Below are 11056 nucleotides of genomic sequence, written 5' to 3' on the forward strand. Positions count from 1 at the left end.
AGTTCCTAAGTATATAGAAGGCTGACCGGAGGCTGACCAAGCTTTCAGAGGAATTTATTAACCTGTACCTCTGATGTGCATATCTCCTGTGTAATCCATTCACTGAGCCAAGGGCTGAACCACCTGCTTGCTTCTTCCATATCCCCTGCCATATTGTTCATTGTAGATCCATGTAATGCACTGTAGGTTAGCTCAAGGCTTATTTACCTAGGATGTCTGTCTTTGTTTAATGTCTGTCTCTGTTTTTTTTATCTCTATAACATTTGTTAAAAGTGAGTTGGAGGCAGATTTTCTCAGTTTGTCTTTTCTGGATTTGCAGAATTCTGTTGAGTCCAGGGTTTGTTAAACAGCCATCAAGTTAATTTTGTCTGTTCAGTCCCTTCTAGTTAATTTACGTGCATACAGACAGTTTCTGATTGGAGAAAATCTGAGAAAAGGAGTTATCCCCCTGATTTTTGGGTTCAAGGAAAACCTTTGTTAAGCATGGGATTTTGACAACTAGTAGTTAAAAGGACAAGGAGGCCAAACTACATCTTGCCTCTCAATACAACCCATACACTGAGCCTCATTCCCTGCGTATTAAAGCCTTAAGGTAGCCCTACATGTTCAGATTTTAGTCTACTCCTGATGAACGCATATTGGTCTAAATTTTTAGGTTTAAAAGAGAGCTAAGCCCCCACAGGTACAAAAGCCCCCTCAACTGCCCTCCATTGCTCCCCTTCACCTCTCACTTCCCGCGCAGCCTATTACATCGAAAAGTGGCCCTATTCAAAAAAGCAGAGCAGTGCAGCAGAGTACCTAGGCGCCATCTTCTGTCCATTAGAAAATGCTTTGGGTCTCACTGCCGACACGGACCCTGCATAAGCATGCACAGTTGAAGGTGATTCCCAGCTAGCCCCAATTCTGCATGCTCCTGTAGGGTCCATATCAGCGGTGAGACCTGAAGCATTTTCTAATGGACAGAAGATGGCGTCTAGGTTCTCTGCTGTGCTGCTCTGCCATATAGGAGGATACCTTACCTGGATATCTGTTTGTAATGTAATATTCTGGGGGGGGGGGTTTATATATCTTATATTTTTATATATCTGGAATGTTCCAATGGTGGTTTCATTTACATTTAAGTATGGCCAATAAAGTTATATACTGCTTTTATCCCAGATGCTCCACACAGCTTTCTTTGGGAGTTTTTCAAGGTTAAACTGAAACATATCTAACTGTTCTGGGAGTTGTGCTTCTATGATTGAGGGGTAATGTTTTTTCTACTTTACCAACAATAAACTCTGTTACATATGAAGAACATTAATTGTATTTCAGTAAGCAACATATAGCGCCTTCTGCTTTCTTGCTGCCCATCTCTGCTTTCTCTTTAATTATGTGGTGTGTTTAATATACATAGATATTTACCATGCACATTTCCCTCAACCTATATACTCATGCTCCAAAATGCATGTTTTGTTGACCTAAATTCACCCTGTGGGTGCAGTGACAGATGCATTGCAACCCAGTTATGTGTCAGAGGCCTTATGGCATGGATATGATTTTTTTTATGTATGTAAGTATCACATTTCTCACAGAAAATGACCCAATCTGCTGTACCTATTCACGAGGTATAAAAGGCATTGCCATTTCTCTTTATGTATTTATGCCACCTCTTAAAGATCATATTTAATTCTCAAACATGTTGGGTCCAATCTTTCTATTTGGATAATGAGCTGCATACATGTTAGTGTTGCCAGAGAGACGTCTTCATTCAGGTCAATAACAGAAACATAACCTGAACATAATCTGTGCACAAAACTTGTCTTCTGAAAAAATCATTGTTAGTGGAATTAAACACGAAACTCCTCTGGTACAGGCAATTCAGCTTCATGTGCCTGCACCCAGACCAACACAGTGCCTTCGGGTATAGGAACAGCAATAAGATTTTTGAAGTGTAGGGGCGGATTCTCGGCCTCTATTTATTCACAGGCTGAGAATCCACCCCATGTGGCTTCAGCCGTAGAGCTCTGTGGTGCCGGGCTAACTAAAAGGTTATTTGATAGCCCATTGTACCACCCAGGCCCTGATAATCCACAGAATTTACACAATGCATTTCTGCAAACATAAGCCTATGACTCTGCCTTGTGCCCCCAAGGAGCCTCTTCTTCTACTCTTTTACATGGGGTTCTTGGTTTCAGACACTGATTGTTTTTTTTTTTTTTTGCTAGATCATCTTTTTAAAACTACACCTTCAAAATATGCATGTTCAATTACTATGCATTTCAGCTATGTACAACATGTAACAATGGTAGCAATGATTTGAATGCTATTTGGTAAGGTGAGCAATAAATATTTGAATCCTTACATTGTGGATGGAGTGTGTGTGTCATCAAGGTGTAATGTTCTCTGTCACAAAATTACCAAATGTGTGGCTGTTTCTACCAGGAGAATGACTCTATCTTAAATCTAAACACTTGAGCTCCTATTCTAATCTCCTTTTCTTTTATTCATTGGGGGGGGGGGTCACCTGGGCATTCCCACTCCTTTACACAAGGTGAAAACTATCCTAACAGGTAATTTCCTCCCATTCTCTTTATGGGGAACTAACCGAGACACATAATAAATAGTGATGGATATCCACTTCATGCCTACCTACATATAAAGGGGACATGTAAGCCACCTGTTCACTTGATCCTTTAAGGATTTTATAGTTGGGCTGGGCAATAGTGTCCTTGAATGTTAACAGCAGAAAACACAGTGACCTATTTTCTGGATCACTTTATTTGCCTTATTAGTAAATGATAAACAGAATGTTGTAATTTGCTAACTGATTATGTGATATCAAACGTGTAAAATTACAGTTACATCTTTGTGGGTAGGTCTTTCATTATGATATGCTGCTGAGTTGCGATGAGAATATTGCTGTTATGTTATTATTGCTGATTCCCACAGGTGAATTCTTTGGGGAGTATTGTGAGGAGATAATGAATAGCTCCTTTCGGCTGAATTTTGTTTGTGAAACCGTTAATAAATTCCCTCTGCCCTCTCCATTTCCCCAGAGCTCCCATCACCTATAATACCTGTAATCTATGTAAATAACCAATGACGCAAGGGCTCAGGACAAGAAAGGTATCCTCTGCTTAAAATGCAGTGGCCATGGAAGTCATGCAAAAAAAAGGTAATTTTTGCCATTAATTATAGGGGAAGGGCACAATCAAAAGGCAATTTTTGCCATATCCCTATGTAAAACATAGTTTTGAAAGTATTAATTTACAGAGTGGTAGAAGTATGGTACACGACTTCTGGAGGTGGGGGGGGGCAAAATCAATTTCAAGGGGGCACCTTGAATAAAGGAGTAAGTGACCTCTAGTAAAACCTGGGACATTATTTTTATGCTTTTTCCCCAGTCTGTTTTTTACCATTCTTTGCAGGGAGAGGTTTACTTTCTGATTACTGATAAGTGGGGTATCCACTCTACGTTGGTATTTATCTGTATCTGAGAAGGGTCTTTAAAATTGTCATGTGCAAGAACAGACCCATAGAAGGAAGATCAAGAATATGCTGTAAAAGTTCTTAAGACTAATGTTATGCACAGTAGAAGAATGCTGGTGGATACAAGGCCAATCTACTCCTATTAGTACACTCATCGGGGTTGGCTTTGAACACGCCATGTGTGACATAAGGTGTCTTTGACAGACTGTGCTAGAGACCTTGCTCAGGAACACTTATGCTAAAGACACTCAAAGTGCAGATTAAAAGGTAGTTGCAAATTTGCTGCCCCATGCATGTCCCTCAAATTGAAAGTTGTTTTTTTTACTAATGTCTGTACTTTTTTTGTATTTTTTTCGCGATTCATGTTCTTTGCACAAAAAATACAATTTTTTGGTGGAAAACAAACGTGATTTTTTTCCATTTATTATGCGTCACAACTAAAAATCCAAAAATGAAACAATGCCATCTAAAACCTGTTGAGGCCATGAAGCAGTCAATGGGCAGTTCTGTTTCCAATTGGAAGATCTTCTTTTTGTAGTTTTCGTGTTTTTGGTCCTCAAATAAGAGCCAATGGTATTTGTATTCTTTGCTAATAGAAGAAAAGTTTGGAGGTAAGGAAAGAAAGAAAGCATATTAGTTGCCTTTTCTTATATCTCATACCTTTAAAGCAATGATTAGTGATCTAGATAAGGCACTCTGGACATGCCTATACAGACTGCTATAATCCTATAACTGGAAGGAGGTAGAAATGTAGCCATATCTGGAAAAATTCATAAAGATAACTGTTTTTCTTAAAGTTAATCTAACCTACATTATAATTTGTTTTTCAGGTGTATTTGTTTGATTTTGCAATGATAGTATCCCTTTGAGCAAAGGAATGACGTTCTCATGATTGCAGAACCTGCTCTTTGAAAAAATGTCATTCCATCTTTTAAGTCAATCCCTTGGGAAAATACCATACCTATATGCAAAGGTTATTTTCCATTTCCTTCTTATTTCTCTTTGTGCAAATATGAGAGCTAACTTATTTTGCATGCCTCAGTTGAGGCAGCTTCTGTAGACAACCAAATGAAAAGCACCAAATAGTTATAGTAGTCAACAGTAAGTCAACTCCCACTCATAAAAAGGCTACAGCACCAGCACATATTTACATATGTAATGTATGCATTAGATATTTGCAGCAAACCCTAAGGTAATGTCTGTGTTGATGTATTATAAATAATGTTTGACCAAGATCCCTGCCTACTAGCGGCAGTGTCTGCCATAGAGTGTGTGTGTTTTAGGCTCGGACTGGCAATCTGTGGATTCTGGTAAATGCCAGAGGGGCTGCTGTAAGATGCCATAGACCAGTGATCCCCAACCAGTGGCTCGTGAGCAACATGTTGCTCTCCAACCCCTTGGAAGTTGCTCCCAGTGGCTTCAAAGTAGGTGCTCATTTTTTAATTTCTGGCTTGGGGGCAACTTTTGGTTGCATAAAACCCAGTGTAAAGCCAAACAGAGCCTCCTGTAGGCTGCCAGTCCACATAGGGGCTACCAAATAGCCAATTATAGCTCTTATTTACACCCTCAGGAACTTTTTCCATGCTTGTGTTGCTCCCCAACACTTTTTCCATTTGAATGTGGCTCACGAGTTAGAAAGGTTGGGGATCCCTGCCATAGACAGTCACTATTTATTGGGCTGGGGGGGCTGTTTGGGCCAGGGCCACTAGTGCAGACCCTGTGTTTGAAAAAGTGAAGACATGGACGTTTTAATCACAGCAGAGAGCACCATATAAGAATTGCGGCCAATGTTAATTTGCTGTTCTGGACATATCAGGGAAGCTATGTACACTTTTCATAAAACCAAATGTTCATGGCACTAGAGGGTGCATCAGATCTTCTCCCCAGTGCAGGCACATGAGCAGCACATTATTCCACTGCACACTACTGCAACATAGTAGAACCCTATACATTATCCCAGCCACAGGTGTTCATTATAGAGCCCCATGAGTTAAGGCAGGTTCAGGCTTATCTCCAGGCTTATCTCCCCGGTATGTGTGGGTTTGCTGGGAAATTCAGTCCTGATCAGTGTACTTGCACTTTTTTACTAAATCTTTTATCTTTCATATATATTTTATGCCAGTTAAACAGAGTTCTTTACAGTACAAAAGATTTGCAGCCACATACTCTGTGCCTGTTAGGCAGAGCTCGCAATCTAATCTGTTCGCCTTTGTCAAGGACAATAACGCGACTTGCCCAGTATAAGGGTGAGTTCACAAAGCTATACATCTATGTTATCGTTCAGGTCCAGTATTTCTGTGTACTCATTCAGTTAACCATAGGTGCATCCAACCTTGCTTTCTAACATAATGTAATAATGTATAATGCATTGGCTTTTTCCATAAGTGATGCACCAAATCCCAGAGTCAGTTTAGAATTCTGCCAAATTCCAGGACATATTGGTGAAACTGAATCAGAATCCTAAATATCACATGACACTGGATAACTGAATGTTGCTGCAATATAAGGGGTGGCTTATTTGTTTTCATTTTCCAGTTGTGGTCTGGATTCGCCAAATCTTTTGTTTTAGATTTGAGAATTATAAAAACGTGGACCCTGTGCATAACTATTAGCCTAAAGATGGCCATACACATAGCAATTCAGTCTTTCGTGCGACCATAGGTTCAGGGCTGAATCGTCAGATATGGAGATTCCTTCTGCCGATTCAGCCCTGAACGTAGATTTTGCTTGGGCACCTTCAACGGCGCCCTATCAAAATCTTTAAACCTGGCCAATCGGTGAGTCCACCGATACCTGCAGCCTTTTGCGGTATCGGTCGCCTCATCGAGCGATTGGTACAATATTCGTTGCGTGTATGGCAGCTCGTTTCGTACAATATTCGGTGCGTGTATGGCAGTTTTTTGCAATATCAGTCGCTTCGTTGAGCCCCCATACACGCACCGAATATTGTACAAAACAAGGTTTTGTACAATATCATCAGTGCGTGTATGGCCAGCTTTACAGTTGTATTTAGGTCCAGCCACATGCTTGCCTAAGCACAAAACCAGTTTCTGATGATCTCTGGGAGAGAGAAATAGATAACTAGAGTTGTTTTAAGGCTCCCTCTGCTGGTAAACAGCTCAAAATGCACTTTGATTTGATTTTATTTTTTTACATTCATTCATATAATTGCAGTTAGAGTGTGGTGAAAATGCTAAACACAGATGGTAATGGGGAAAGCTTTAATAGTTTTGCCTGAAGTAAAATGGTATGTTTGTTTTAAAAAATTACAAAAGTTACAGCCAGCTCTAAACTAATTGGTGAGATGTACCAATGAAAAAAGAATTGCCCCTTGGCTAGATACTCCAAATTTTCCACATCCAGCCTACCCAAAAGTCTTTAGCTGTTAGTGGGATTCAGGCAATGGCAGCTCCTCAACCACAGGTATGACATAACTGATATATGTTTAGTGCATTGTAGCATATTGATATCTAAATAACAATCTACAAGCATTAGGCTGTTTGAAGTTGCTGGGACTTGCAGGTTAACATGAATTCAAAGGATGTGCAGAATAGACTGGCTTAACATTTTGCACATAGTGCTGCAAATGGAACTCGTACTATGAATGTTAGAAATATGTTTTATTTAGGCACTTTTAGGAGGGGTGTACTGTACATAAAGAGTAGCTAGTACCAAACCTCGATTAGTGCTTGTACATTGCCACAGATATACTGCAGATTCCAAAGGCAGATAAAGAGGGGGATTGTATAGAATCCCAGTAATGCATCTATAAGGTAAGAACAACCTACATAAAGAGAACATTATGATGTGATATGCAGCCATATATACTATGCTATTGATATGCTAGGATATTCTATTTCAGTTACAAGGCTGGAACATCATAGAGATAAAACTAGAAAGGCAGTTCAGTCACAGCACTGATTCTTATTTACTGCATGTACTGGGAAAACTCCCAAGTAAGGGGTTAAAGAGAAATGTTTGATTTACTGATAAGTGAATGTATTAACTTGTTAGAGCCCTGAACATATATTAGAAACAGGTTATATCCAGCCTGTTTAACCAAGCTGACCTCCAATTTAACAGGGCCACATTTACCATACAGGCTCTTGAGGGCAGCAGCTTCTGGGGGTGGTACTTGGGTGCCTATATGGTAAAATACATTTTGCAATAAAGAATTTTTTTAAGAAACCTCCTTTGCCGCCAGCAGATACTTGATTATCATTTATGGTGGCAGAGTGGGTTTCGGCATTACCAGAATGGCTATGTTGGTGCATGAAAATGGAAAGTAGGACACTCCATTCTGCACATGCATCGAGGGGCATTCTGAGGTCTGGTGCCTAAGGCAGCACTGGGCCAAGCTGGGAAAGTCTCCTGCATCAAAGCCTTCTCCTTCTAGCTATATGTCGGAAGAGTTTTTGATTTACTTATCCATGCATTTACTTTTTTACCAGGTACAGTGTGCAAAGTTACATTTTCAGATGAAAATTGCCATGGTTCTTTACTTACAATGCAGGGTTATTTTGAAGAACGTTAGCATTATTTAGGCCATGAAGTTGCTTCTGCAATTGCATCCACTACTTCAAAAGATACATGTTGTCGCAAAATGGGTGCAAGTTAAAGGACAACGAAAGGTTAATATAAATTAAAAGTAAGTCTAAAGGCATGCTTTTTAAGTACTTACTGCATATCTAAATTCCCAGATCCCTGCTTGCTTCTCTGAGATATGGTGCTGGCAGCCTACAGCAGTGTGAAGACTACAGTGACATCACTGAAATCTCTCTCCCCTTCCTGTAGGTGCCAGTGGCAGCCTTCCTATTCTCTGAGCATGTGTGTAACTTGATCCTTGTCTGCTGTTCTGAGCTACACATGCCCACCAGCCAATCAGAAGCGGATCTGCCGGGGGGGGGAGGGAATGAAACACATGTGCAGTATGAAGCAAGGGGTGAAAGGAAGGGAGAATACCTTTTTAGAGATGGCTGCCTGTTCCAGAAGTGTGATTAGGTGAGCCAAAAGTGTGGCGTTTTTACTAAACAATAGAAAGACTATTGGGCAGTATGCTTTTTAAATTTTGACTTGCATTCTCCTTTAAGGCTAACTTTTACAAGAATGGAATTTACATCATTTCTGGTGCACAGTGTTAAAGGAACAGTAACACCAAAAAATGAAAGAGCTTTAAAGTAATAAAAATATAATGCACTGTTGCCCTGCACTGGTAAAACTGGTGTGTTTGCTACAGTAACACTACTATAATTTATATAATAAGCTGCTGTGTAGCCAGGGGGGCAGCCATTCAAGCTGGAAAAAAGGAGAAAAGGCACAGGTTACATAGCAGATAACAGATACATTCTGTAGAATACAATAGTGTTTTATCTGTTATCTGCTAAGTGCATGTGCCTTTTCTCCTTTGAATGGCTGCCCCCATGGCTACATAGCAGCTTATTTATATAAATTATAGTAGACTTTCTGAAGTAAACACACAACTTTTACCAGTGCAGGGCAGCAGCACATTATATTTTAGTTACTTTTATACACTTTCATTTTTTGGTGTTACTGTTCCTTTAAAGGAATAGTAACACCAAAATATGAAAGTGTATAAAAGTAATTACAGTATAATTTACTGCTGCCCTGCACTGGTACACCTGGTGTGTTTGCCTTAGAAGGACAACTATAGTTTATATAAACAAATCTGCTGTGTAGCCATGGGGGCAGCCATTAAGGGCTCTGGCACACGGGGAGATTAGTCGCCCGCGACAAAACTCCCTGTTCACGGGCGACTAATCTCCCCGAGTTGCCTTCACCGAAGTTGCCTCGCAAGGCTTTTTCGGCAATTTGCGCGAAATCGCGCCGCCGCGTGTGCCATCCCACCGGCGACTTACCCTGGAAAAGTGGTATTATCCCCATATCATATGGTCAATAGTTTTGCTGTATAACTTTGATTTATTAGTAAATATAATTGAGTAATTTTTACTTAGGTTGTGCGGGCGTCGATAAATTCAGCGAAAATACGCTGAGAGTGTTCGAGAGCGTTCGTGGATTAGTAAAAATGCCCCTTAGTGTCTAAAATCCTTCATAGGTCAGTTTGGGAGTCAGACATGGTTCACAGAATCCAGGCTCCAGGCACTTCTACTTACTAACTCACCTTACTTTTACTCGCCTTATTTGGGCTTATTCCCTTTATCTTCCTTGCTTTTGACTATAAGAATATAGTAATACTCTTTTGGGAACCAACATTTTGCGTTGCACTGGTTTACCGCAATTGGGGTCATTCCCACTCAGCAGACCCTGATGGTAATGATGTTCAATCTCTGTGAAGTGCACCCTTAACTGATTTTTTACTTCACATGTGCCTAAAAAGCTGCAATCTGATAGGGACAATGTATTATAAAGCAATACATAGTATACTAGTGGGTGTGCCCCCTTAAAACATGATATCGCAGGATATCATAATTATTCATAATTGTGTTCTCCCCAGTGTTCCCTCTGCATTTAGTAAGCGCCACAACATTGGAACATGTGGCATTCCCTGTCTCAGCTAACACTCAGCTGGCTGCCATATTAATGCTGCCATGTTGGTTGCTTCAGGGCATTTGTGGAGAAATGTTATGATTTTTTCTCCTCCCCTAGAGGAAGTTTTATATCTGCCGATGGCTTGTAAGAATATGGACACAACTTATATCTGCCTCCTTGCAAGAATATGGACACGACACATATACCAGAAAAGATAGGTGGAACATTTATGCGGAAATAGGGACATATATAATATTAATTTTCTGGTTGGCATTGTACTGTGGAAAAAATATAAAGAAAATCTTTAACAGTTGCTATTAATTAGTCACCAAAAAAAAGGTAAAAGATGTAGCTAAACAGTGGGAACATCATCTGTGTGTGTGACTGCTACAAACTCTGCCCCTGGTACTTTTGAGAGGGCGAACATATTTACTAATAGGAACATTTCCCCTTTACATGTTAGCATGTTTTTGTAAATTACCCTACAATTTAGAGACATCTGGTAGCAAATATTATGTGTGCACAACAAACAACAAAACAATGTCTAATGTCAAGTAGGGTTAAATAAATGGATGCGCATGTGTGGGATCCTGGGCGGGGGTAGTGAGGGGGCAACTGATGGGGGGGGCAGTCTCTGGGCGCCCAGTGGACAAATACGGTGCTGCACCTTTTTTGGAATCAATGCTGTTTTTCATGTCTCTGTAATATTTTTCCATATTAATAATATCAATAGCATCAAGTATCTTTTAAACAAGATGGCAACCCTGATTTTCATAAATGAACAGTATACCCCCTTGTCCAATATGAACAGTGAATAGGGCTGGTTCTGTACATACTTTTCTGCATTTTTTTTTTTTTTTGTAGTTATTGTTTTGTTGTTTCTTGTCCTTAACAGGGCAAACAGAACAGGGAAACTGAAGTTACTCCATGTTTGGTCCATGCGACCAGGATGATTAGATTACCAGTGCACAGATATGCATGAATCCGTTGTACAGAGGGTTTATATGAGTTCTGGTAATCTAATTATCTACCTCACAAGGACCAAACATAGAGTAGTGTCAATCTCCCTGTTTGCCCT

Source organism: Xenopus tropicalis, chromosome 1, assembly GCF_000004195.4.
Source record: "Xenopus tropicalis strain Nigerian chromosome 1, UCB_Xtro_10.0, whole genome shotgun sequence".
Lineage (NCBI taxonomy): Eukaryota > Metazoa > Chordata > Amphibia > Anura > Pipidae > Xenopus > Xenopus tropicalis.